Genomic DNA, 10,905 nt, shown 5'->3' with positions numbered 1-10,905 from the left:
ATCGCTTCTCGGCCTTTTGGCTAAGATCAAGTGTAGTATCTGTTCTTATCAGTTTAATATCTGATACGTCCCCTATCAGGGGACTATATATTAAACGGATTTTTGGCACAGGGAGTCGGAGAAGGAGCTTGCTCCGTCCGCTTCAAGCATCGACCCGTTATTGCAGTGCGTTCGGGAACGGTGCGCCTCTCCAAGTTTTGTGCAAAAAAAGGTTGTGTTTTGTTGCCCTGTTCTTCCCCCTTTTTGTTTGTTTGTTTGTTTGTTTATTTTGTATATATGTAAATTGTGTTGTAAATAGGGTGAATATGTGCCCTTGTTGTAAGTGTGCTTGCCTCTGTTTTTTAGCAAAATGATGTAGTTTTCTGTGCGGGACGTAACTGTTTGTTGTCATTGCGCTGTCTCGCTTTTCCCACCTTCCCTCTCGGATTGTCTGTCCGGCCGGCTGGCGGCAGTGGCAACCCCGGGTCAGTGGGAGTGGCTGGGAAGGGGGCCGGAGGCGCCTGGTGCGCTGAAAGGTCACATTTCGCTCGGGTTTCTCTTCAGCACGCACAAATCTTTCGCCTTTTACTAAAGATTTCCGTGGAGAGGAACGCACCTGAGTTTGTGCTATTTTTGGATGCTCCGTCCACGGGACGGGGCAACTTCGAACGGTTTAAGGACAGACGGCAATGTGCGACAGGTATGCGGGTTGCTTGCGAGTCGCCGATGAGCCGAGCCGACTTGCTCGTTTCTGGCTTATCGCCTGCTTGCCGCGTGCGATCGATGCCCCGCTCGCTAAATAGCTTTGGTCGCTGCCTAGAGAGCAGCTATTCAGTAAGTAACAGTGTACTCGGTATGTGTCGAGTGTTTTTGGCGGCTGTGCCTGCCAGTGGAGGACAGTGGATCTTGGTGGGAGGAGCCAGCTGAGTCCGGTCGTTACGGTAGCTCGCCGACCGGCCAGTCAGTGCGTGCGCAGGGTTCTTGGGAAGGCGGGGAGGGGGGCCGGCTCCTGGGCCAGGTGGCGTCTTCCCCCGAGCGCGGTCCGGGGCCACCGGGAGGGCGCCGTCGGCAGGGGCCAGTTTGTGGTTATCGCTTCTCGGCCTTTTGGCTAAGATCAAGTGTAGTATCTGTTCTTATCAGTTTAATATCTGATACGTCCCCTATCAGGGGACTATATATTAAACGGATTTTTGGCACAGGGAGTCGGAGAAGGAGCTTGCTCCGTCCGCTTCAAGCATCGACCCGTTATTGCAGTGCGTTCGGGAACGGTGCGCCTCTCCAAGTTTTGTGCAAAAAAAGGTTGTGTTTTGTTGCCCTGTTCTTCCCCCTTTTTGTTTGTTTGTTTGTTTGTTTATTTTGTATATATGTAAATTGTGTTGTAAATAGGGTGAATATGTGCCCTTGTTGTAAGTGTGCTTGCCTCTGTTTTTTAGCAAAATGATGTAGTTTTCTGTGCGGGACGTAACTGTTTGTTGTCATTGCGCTGTCTCGCTTTTCCCACCTTCCCTCTCGGATTGTCTGTCCGGCCGGCTGGCGGCAGTGGCAACCCCGGGTCAGTGGGAGTGGCTGGGAAGGGGGCCGGAGGCGCCTGGTGCGCTGAAAGGTCACATTTCGCTCGGGTTTCTCTTCAGCACGCACAAATCTTTCGCCTTTTACTAAAGATTTCCGTGGAGAGGAACGCACCTGAGTTTGTGCTATTTTTGGATGCTCCGTCCACGGGACGGGGCAACTTCGAACGGTTTAAGGACAGACGGCAATGTGCGACAGGTATGCGGGTTGCTTGCGAGTCGCCGATGAGCCGAGCCGACTTGCTCGTTTCTGGCTTATCGCCTGCTTGCCGCGTGCGATCGATGCCCCGCTCGCTAAATAGCTTTGGTCGCTGCCTAGAGAGCAGCTATTCAGTAAGTAACAGTGTACTCGGTATGTGTCGAGTGTTTTTGGCGGCTGTGCCTGCCAGTGGAGGACAGTGGATCTTGGTGGGAGGAGCCAGCTGAGTCCGGTCGTTACGGTAGCTCGCCGACCGGCCAGTCAGTGCGTGCGCAGGGTTCTTGGGAAGGCGGGGAGGGGGGCCGGCTCCTGGGCCAGGTGGCGTCTTCCCCCGAGCGCGGTCCGGGGCCACCGGGAGGGCGCCGTCGGCAGGGGCCAGTTTGTGGTTTTCGCTTCTCGGCCTTTTGGCTAAAAGAAAGAGAAGAGGATGGAGACACCAGACGGTGGATTGCCGGCCTATCGGGTGCGGCTGCAGAACACGGTTCGTGTGGAGATGGAGGAGGGAGAGAAACGCAACGGCTTTAATTTGGATTTTTTTGTTGAAAAAGTTTTGAAAGATATTTTGATGGTGGATCGGAAAACGGTGTTTTGTTTGCAGGATTTTTCCCAAAGAGGGTTTTTTGATTTAACCTTTTTTTTCGGAAGCGGCATGTTTTAATTTGCATCGAAAGTTCTTGGAGTGCGAAGGAAATCCGGCGCTACAAGGCATTACGATGCATTTGCTTTACACCAAGGCCCTGAGACCTCTTACCGTCCACATGTACAACCCTTTTGTGCGGGAGGAGGACATCTTGGCTTTCCTGCGGAGGTATTGTTCGGAGGTGAAGGAGGCAGTCAAGCTGAAGGACAAGTTTGGCTTCTGGAACGGTAAGAGGCGGTTTTATGTACGTTTTAAGCAAGATCCCTCAGGTGTGGGGGGGATCGCGCATCCACCAGGGGCCTTCTCCATAGGCCCAGACAGAGGCTACCTGGTGTACCCAGGCCAGCCTTTGTACTGTAGACGGTGTGGGATGTACGGGCACGTTAAGGCGGTGTGCTCCACCGACCGATGCAGACATTGCGCATCGACAGAGCACGCGACAAAAGACTGCGTGGCCCCGAAAACATGCAGTCTTTGCGGGAGTGTGGAGCACCTTTTCCGGGCTTGCCCAGAAAGGGTGAGGTCGTTTGCGGCCTTGGTGCAGGGTGAGTTTGGGGCCTACTCTGGGCCTCCTGGAGGTCGAGCACGGCCTAGCACCAAGAAGGCCGGGCGAGAAGCAGGGGAGTCGGCTACGGAGGGAGGGCAGGCTTCGGAGCACGGGGCTGGGCCTTCCAGCACTACAAGCCCAGGCTCTGCGGCGGCCTTGGCCACTAGGCCGGATCAGGAAGGGGTGGGGCTTGGGGGGCTGGCTCCTGTTCTGGATCCGTCCCTCCGTCCTGGGCATGGGGGCGAGGCCTCAGCCTTGGAGGAGCCACGGAGCGGCGCGGATGGGAGACCGGAGCAGGAAGCAGGTGGATCCAGTGAGGTCATGGCGGCTGGGTCTGGGTCTGGGTCGGGTCCGGTTTCCGCTGCGCCCCCGAGCTCCGGTCCGGGTCCTGCTCCTGGGTCCGGTCCGGCTCCGGATTCCGGTTCGGGTTCCGGTCCGGGTCCGGATTCCGGTCCGGGTTCCGGTCCGGGTCCGGATTCCGGTCCGGGTTCCGGTCCGGCTAGGAGTTCCGGTTTGGGTCTGGATTCCGGTCCGGTCCGGGCTTTCGCCGCGAAGCCAAGAGATCGGGATCCTGCTCCGGCGCTGGGAGGCATGGAGGGGAGGTCCAAGGGTGAGCAGATCTTCGGGCCTTCCTCGCGTCCTGGCCTGGGCTTGGGGCTGGGCGCAGTGGTGATGAAGGCGAGGGCCGTGGCGGAGGAGTCCGGGGTCCCGAGAGAGGGTTCGCCGGAGCTATTCTCCCCCCTGTCTGTGCCTCTTGGTGAGGAGGTCTTGTCCCCGGAGGCGGAGGGAGCGGCTATGTGCACCACGGCGGACCTGCAGACCCCGTTGGCGTGGGGGGACAGCCCTCCTCCAGAGGGGGAGGTGCCGGAGTGGGCGCAGGTGGCAGCGCGGAAGCGGGTTCGCTCGGGGGACACAAACGGGAGGGAAGCAAAGGCGGGACCGGGCATCCCTCTGCAGAACAGGTTCCTGGCCCTATCGGACTCGGCGGAGGGGGAGGCCCAGGAGGTGGACATTGAGGTGGACCGGGAGGAAGCACCTGGAGCCTCTGCGGCCTCAGTAGGACCGGCAGTCAGCCCGTCTTCCCAGTTTGTGGGCTGGGATGTGGCGGGAATAACAGGGGTGATGGGGATGGAGAAAGGACTCGAGGGAGGGGGGGACTCCTCCGAGAAGGAAGGAGATTGAAGGTAAGGGTGGGTAGGTAAAATAATTTGTTTAAAATAATGGTGTTTAATGTTTTTACCTTGAATGTGCGGGGGTTGCGGAGCTCGGGGAAGAGGCAGGCACTTTTTGCCTCTTTGGCGGCAACAGGTGGAGATGTGTTTTTGTTGCAAGAGGTGCATCTTCGGGACATGGGGGACGTACTTCTCTTTACGAAGGAGTGGACGTGGGGCCCATCGGCGTGGTCGGTGGGCAGCGTTCATGCCGATGGGCTGGGGATCCTTGTAAAGGGAGTAGGGATGGAAGTCCAGGAGTCTGTGGACATTGTGGCGGGGCGGGCAATGTTTACAGACTTGGATTGCGCTTCTTGCAAATTACGGGTGGTTAATGTGTACGGGCCGACTCGGAGTGGGCGGAGGCTGGAGGTTTTCAGGGAGCTGGTGCCCAGTCTGTCCACCTCCAGACGGATCATCCTGGGGGGGGATTTTAATGTGTCGCTGGATGGGGGTGGGGCTAGCGCTGCTGGAGTGGAACATTCAGCGAGAGCGCTGGCAGAGCTGGTCAGGGACCACGGCCTGGTCGACTCCTTTCGGGCAGCACATCCGGCGGCTCCAGGCGTTACCTGGCGTAACTCCAGGGGAGCTGCGAGCCGCCTGGATTACATCTTCGTACCAAAGGAGTGGGCGGGGGTGACCGCCACGCTGCAGCCTTCATGGGCATCGGACCATGACATGCTGCAGGTGGCGGTCCCCATTCCCGACACGCAATGGGGGCCGGGGTACTGGAAGCTGAATACCTCCCTAATAAAATCTAGGGTATTCCAGGAGGCTTTTAGAGGGCTGTATAAGGCCGTGAGGGCTCTGCGGGGCTTGTACCCCACAGCGGTGGAGTGGTGGGAGGCGGCCAAAGGGCGTTTCGGGCTGTTCTGCCGAAACTTCAGCATGGCGCAGCGGCGGAGGGAGCGGGCTGAGGTGAGGAGGTGGTTAGATCTCCTCGCCTATATGCACGCCCAGCTCAACAGGGGGAGGGCAGTGAGGTGGGAGGCGTATGAGGGGGCGAAGGAGAGGGTGAGAAGCCTCCTGGAGGGAAGAGCTAAGGCCTCGGCCTTCCAGGGCCGGCTGAGGGAGATGGAGGAGGGGGAGAAGGCCACCGCATATTTTTTTCAGGCTGCTGAGGCTCGGAGGAGGGCCGCCGTGATCACCGGGTTGAAAGGGGAAGCGGGGCTGGAAACGGGGGTCCCGGAGATGCTGGGGATCGCGGAGGGCTTCTTCCGAGACCTCTTCAGCAGGAGAGAGTGCGACCCGGAGGAGCAGGAGGCACTGCTGGGGTGTGTGGTGCCCCGGTTGGGGCGGGAGGAAGGGCAGGCGCTGGAGGCGGAGCTCAGTTTGGAGGAGCTGACAGGGGCGCTCCGCTCCATGAGGGAAGGGAAGGCCCCGGGGCATGATGGACTCCCGTGGGAGTTCTATAGGGAGTTTTGGGACATCATTGGTCCGGATCTCATGGAGGTTTTTCAGGCGCTTCTGGAGGGGGGAGCGCTGTCGGCCTCCATGAGAAAAGGAGTGGTGTCGCTGCTCTTTAAAGGAGGGGACAGGGCTGACCTAAAGAACTGGCGTCCAATCACCCTGCTGACGGCGGACTATAAGCTGCTGGCCAAAGCAGCTGCGGTCCGCCTGAAGCAGGTGATGGACGTCCTGGTCAGCCCTGACCAAACTTGTGGGGTACCGGGGCGGTCCTGCAGCTGGAACCTGGTTCTGCTGCGGGACACAATTGACTGGGTGCGCGATCGGGGCCTTCCTCTGGCGGTGGTCAGCATCGACCAGGAGAAGGCCTTCGATCGGGTGCAGCACGCCTTCCTGTTCCGGGTCCTGCAGCGGATGGGTTTGGGCCCCCATTTTCTGTCCTGGTTGCGCATTCTGTACAGGGGAGTGTACAGCTGTGTGAAAATAAATGGGTTTCTGAGCGGGGCTGTGGAGCAAGCGGGGGGGGTGCGGCAGGGGTGCCCAATCTCCCCGCTGCTCTACGTCCTGTTCATGGAGCCCTTCGCAGAGCTGGTGCGTCGGGACCCAGGTGTGGACGGGGTGAGGATCCCAGGGGCTGCAGGGGCCGAGTTGAAGATCCAGCAGTATGCTGATGACACAACAATTTTTGTGTCTTCAACTCGGTCCCTGGCAAGGGTGAGAGTCCTGGTGGACAGGTTTGCGGCAGGGACGGGCTCCAGGGTGAACCTGTCCAAGTCCTCAGTCCTGCTGTGTGGCCGGTGGAGAGAGGAGGTGAGGGACTATGGTGGCTGGGAGCGGTGCCAAGGGGGACTGAAGGTGTTGGGGGTGCGCTTCTTTCCCCAGGGCAGTGGTGAGCGGAACTGGGAAGAACGTATGGCGCTGGTGAGATCGCGGCTGGGGGTGTGGGCACGCAGGCGGCTGTCGCTGACTGGGAGGGTGGTAGTGGTGAGGGCTGTCCTGCTCCCGCTACTCTTGCATCTGGCCTACGTCTTCCCAGTTCCTGCTAGGATCAAGGTGGCCCTGACCAGGGCCATGTTCAAGTTTCTGTGGGGAGGGAGGTACGAGTACGTGCGTCGCGACCTCATGTACATGCCAGTGGACATGGGGGGTCGCGGCGTGCCGAGAATCCCCCTGAAGCTTGACGCGATATTTACAGCTTTCGCATGTAGAATGGTCCTGGAAAGGGTCCCACATAAGTGCTACCACTTCGCCCGTCTCCACCTGGCAAACGCGCTGAGGCACTGGGTGCCGCTGACCCACGTGGCTCCACGGGCAGAACAGCAGTCCCCGGCCTATCAGGCGGTGCAGCGCTTCCTTAGGCAGTGCCCGGCTCCAGTGGAGAGGGAGAGACTTCTCCAGCACAGGCTGCTGTATAAGAGCATTGCGGGCAGGCAAGTGGCAGGTCCTGAAGGGGTGCCGCTGAACCTCGAGTGGGGCAAGGTGAGCGGGGGGAGGGCACCAGGGGTGGTGCGGGACCTCCACTGGCTGTGCGCGATGGGCAGGCTGTCGGTGCGGGAGGTGCTGCATCGCCATGGGTGCAGTGCCAGTCCACTCTGTCCAAGGGGCTGTGGGCTGGTGGAGTCGGTGGCTCACGCCCTATGGGAGTGCCGGTTCGCAAGGGTGTACTGGGGGTTGGTGCAGGGCCTCCTCAGTGGGGTAGGGCCTGCTTTCACCCTGAGCAGAGAGAGAGTCCTGTATAGGCGGGGGCTGGCAGCAGTGGGAGCTGTGGCTGAGGGTGTAGTGTGGGAGGTGATAGGGTATGGCAAGTGGGTGCTGTGGGAGGACAGGATGGCAGCAGTGGGGACGAGGCTGAGGGTCCTGACTCCCAGCCAGCTCTACTATAGGTTCTCGGGGAGGGTAGCGGAGAGAATAAGGGGGGATGGGGTGGTGCACGGGTGGGAATGGGTGCGGGAGTACTGGGGAGGCCTGGAAAGGCTCTTCCTCTGGGAGGGGGGTCCTGGGAATATGTAAGCATGTAAATAGAATGTATGTGATTGGGGTGGTTGGGTTCGGGGTTTGTGGGGTGGGGTGGGGTGGGGTTCTTCTTGTTGTTTTTGTATTTGTATTGTTTTTGTTGTTGGAGTTGTTTGTTTGGGGTTTTGTAATTAGGGTAAGTGGGGGGTGGGAGTGGGTGGGGTGGGGGGTTGTATGGTTGTTTCGGTTCTGTTTTTGTTTGGTTTGAAATGTGTTGATACAGTGGGAATGTGTTGGGACTTTGGGACTTCAGGGGAGGGTGGGGTTTTGAGTTTACAGTTGTTAAGAGGATGTGGTTTGGAATTTGTTTGTTTATTGTTTGTATGAAAATGTAATGAGGTTGGTGCGGACCAATAAATTAATTTAAATACAAAAAAAATCTGTTCTTATCAGTTTAATATCTGATACGTCCCCTATCAGGGGACTATATATTAAACGGATTTTTGGCACAGGGAGTCGGAGAAGGAGCTTGCTCCGTCCGCTTCAAGCATCGACCCGTTATTGCAGTGCGTTCGGGAACGGTGCGCCTCTCCAAGTTTTGTGCAAAAAAAGGTTGTGTTTTGTTGCCCTGTTCTTCCCCCTTTTTGTTTGTTTGTTTGTTTGTTTATTTTGTATATATGTAAATTGTGTTGTAAATAGGGTGAATATGTGCCCTTGTTGTAAGTGTGCTTGCCTCTGTTTTTTAGCAAAATGATGTAGTTTTCTGTGCGGGACGTAACTGTTTGTTGTCATTGCGCTGTCTCGCTTTTCCCACCTTCCCTCTCGGATTGTCTGTCCGGCCGGCTGGCGGCAGTGGCAACCCCGGGTCAGTGGGAGTGGCTGGGAAGGGGGCCGGAGGCGCCTGGTGCGCTGAAAGGTCACATTTCGCTCGGGTTTCTCTTCAGCACGCACAAATCTTTCGCCTTTTACTAAAGATTTCCGTGGAGAGGAACGCACCTGAGTTTGTGCTATTTTTGGATGCTCCGTCCACGGGACGGGGCAACTTCGAACGGTTTAAGGACAGACGGCAATGTGCGACAGGTATGCGGGTTGCTTGCGAGTCGCCGATGAGCCGAGCCGACTTGCTCGTTTCTGGCTTATCGCCTGCTTGCCGCGTGCGATCGATGCCCCGCTCGCTAAATAGCTTTGGTCGCTGCCTAGAGAGCAGCTATTCAGTAAGTAACAGTGTACTCGGTATGTGTCGAGTGTTTTTGGCGGCTGTGCCTGCCAGTGGAGGACAGTGGATCTTGGTGGGAGGAGCCAGCTGAGTCCGGTCGTTACGGTAGCTCGCCGACCGGCCAGTCAGTGCGTGCGCAGGGTTCTTGGGAAGGCGGGGAGGGGGGCCGGCTCCTGGGCCAGGTGGCGTCTTCCCCCGAGCGCGGTCCGGGGCCACCGGGAGGGCGCCGTCGGCAGGGGCCAGTTTGTGGTTATCGCTTCTCGGCCTTTTGGCTAAGATCAAGATTCTGAGCAAAGCAGAGATAATTTTGAAGATGGCTGGAGTTTGGAGAGTGGTGCGGAATACTGTGCGAGCAAAGTGGACGGGGAGTGCTGGAGCTATGCCCCAGAGAGAGGTGTTCATCAAGAGCTTTGTGTTGGGGAAATTTTCTCTGACTGAGAAGGAGGTGCTGGGCATTCAGCGAAATGGACGGGAGGAGTATTTTGACCTCGCCTTCCGAACACCCTGGTTGTTCCAAGAGTTCCTGTGTCGATGCAAGGCTATGGAAGATCTGGGCCCCTTCGAGATAGAGTCTCTAGAGCGGAGGAACCACAGGGTCATCGTCATAAACATGTATGACATGAACCTTCCTGACGAGAACGTGACGAGGTTCCTTGAGCGGTATTCCAGGGTGGTGGCAGGACCAAGGCTGCGCAGGGACTCCTACGGCTTCTGGAACGGGCAGCGAGTGTATGAGGTGCTTCTGAAGGAGGATGAGCACGGGTATGAGGGGTATTTCCATCCGCCGGCCCTGTGCAACATAGATGGGGTAAGGGGGCACCTCATGTACTCCAGGCAGCCCCCGTTCTGTAGGAGGTGTATGGAGGTGGGGCACACCGACCAGGAGTGCGAGACGGTCGTGTGCCACAATTGCGGGAGGAGGGGGCACATGGCGGTCGAATGCCAGGACCCAAAGGTGTGTAATCTCTGCGGGTCGAAGGAGCATTTCATGCGCACCTGTCCGGAGAGGCGTCGTACCTACGCCGAGGCAGCAGGTGGTTCTGAGAGAGCCGAGCCGAGGCCAGGGCCACCAGCGCAGGAGCAGCAGGAGGCCGAGAGGGTGGAGGTGCAGCCAGCGGCGGAGACGCAGAAGGAAAAGGAGGCCGGGGGAGCTGAGCCGGAACCAGCAACAGGGCCTGTAGTGGAGGAGAAGCCTGAGGAGGGGCAGCGGGAGCTGGGAGGCGATACGGAGCAGAGCGAGCCGTCTGGGTCGGGGGTGGCAGGTACCTCCAGGGAGGTCAGTGTGGTGCAGGACACTGACCTGGAGGACATACTCACTGCCGACGAGGACAGTGAGGGCTCTGTGTGCAGTATGGAGGAAGAGGTGGAGATACGTGGGGCCAAGAGGAAGCAGGTGGTGGAGAAGGCCGGGGTGGGGGCTAGGAAGGCCGCCAAGAAGAAGGGCAAGTCTCTGGACTGGGCTGAGGAGGGGGAGCTCATGGATACTCCCGATGACGCCACATTGGTAAAGGGGACTGAGGCTTTTGCCCAAAGTTTGGGCCTGCAGTGAGTGAGGCCTGTGTTGCAATTTTGGTTTGGTCATGGCAGACAAAATTTTTATTTCATTGAACACAAGGGGACTTAAAGACCGGGGTAAGAGGCAAGCTCTTTTTTATTCTTTACGTTCTGTGCCCTTTTCTGTTTGTTTTTTACAAGAGTGCCATTTGGCGGGAGGGAAGGAGGTAATATCTTTAGTTAAAGAGTGGAATTTAGGGATTTCTGTTTGGAGTGTTGGGAATGTGTTTGCTGATGGTTTAGGTATTTTGTTTAAAGAGGGAGGGATTTTTATTGAGGAATTTGTATCTATTGTACCAGGCAGGCTCTTGTGTGTCGATGTTATTTGGGGGGGTAAAAAGTTTAGGTTTTTAAATGTTTATTCTCCGTGTAATATAACGGAGAGATTTTCTTTTCTAAAATGTCTGCCAGTTCTGTTAATGACAAACAGGTGTGTGGTGTTAGGGGGGGATTTTAATTGTTCATTGGATGAGGGAGTGGTTGGGGGCAGGAGAGATTTTTCTGCTGTTTTTCTAAAAGAGTTATTGGTTAAGTTTAATTTGGTGGATGTGTTTAAGGAGGGTGGGTTTCAAGGGCCAGGATATACCTGGAGCAATACAAGGGGTATAAATAGGCGGCTGGATTATTTCTT

General features: G+C 57.2%; 5 non-coding genes and 1 pseudogene across 5 annotated transcripts; all 6 read left to right on the top strand.

Annotated features, from left to right (window-relative positions):
• On the top strand, positions 1 to 191 carry LOC133106439 (U2 spliceosomal RNA). The gene has a single exon (XR_009704492.1). It is a non-coding gene; the product is annotated as a U2 spliceosomal RNA (small nuclear RNA).
• A 332-nt stretch (positions 192 to 523) lies between these two features.
• Positions 524 to 635, top strand: LOC133105706 (U5 spliceosomal RNA). Its single transcript, XR_009703900.1, has one exon. It is a non-coding gene; the product is annotated as a U5 spliceosomal RNA (small nuclear RNA).
• Positions 636 to 1,067: 432 nt separating this feature from the next.
• Positions 1,068 to 1,258, top strand: LOC133106428 (U2 spliceosomal RNA). The gene has a single exon (XR_009704487.1). It is a non-coding gene; the product is annotated as a U2 spliceosomal RNA (small nuclear RNA).
• Positions 1,259 to 1,590: 332 nt separating this feature from the next.
• Positions 1,591 to 1,702, top strand: LOC133105705 (U5 spliceosomal RNA). Its single transcript, XR_009703899.1, has one exon. It is a non-coding gene; the product is annotated as a U5 spliceosomal RNA (small nuclear RNA).
• Positions 1,703 to 7,917: 6,215 nt separating this feature from the next.
• LOC133106415 (U2 spliceosomal RNA) lies at positions 7,918 to 8,096 on the top strand (annotated as a pseudogene).
• A 332-nt stretch (positions 8,097 to 8,428) lies between these two features.
• LOC133105704 (U5 spliceosomal RNA) lies at positions 8,429 to 8,540 on the top strand. Its single transcript, XR_009703898.1, has one exon. It is a non-coding gene; the product is annotated as a U5 spliceosomal RNA (small nuclear RNA).
• Positions 8,541 to 10,905: the final 2,365 nt, after the last annotated feature.

This window comes from Conger conger, chromosome 12 (genome assembly GCF_963514075.1).
Source record: "Conger conger chromosome 12, fConCon1.1, whole genome shotgun sequence".
Classification (NCBI taxonomy): domain Eukaryota; kingdom Metazoa; phylum Chordata; class Actinopteri; order Anguilliformes; family Congridae; genus Conger; species Conger conger.
Note: the sequence above shows the minus strand (reverse complement) of the source record. Positions and strands in the feature narration are given on the sequence as shown.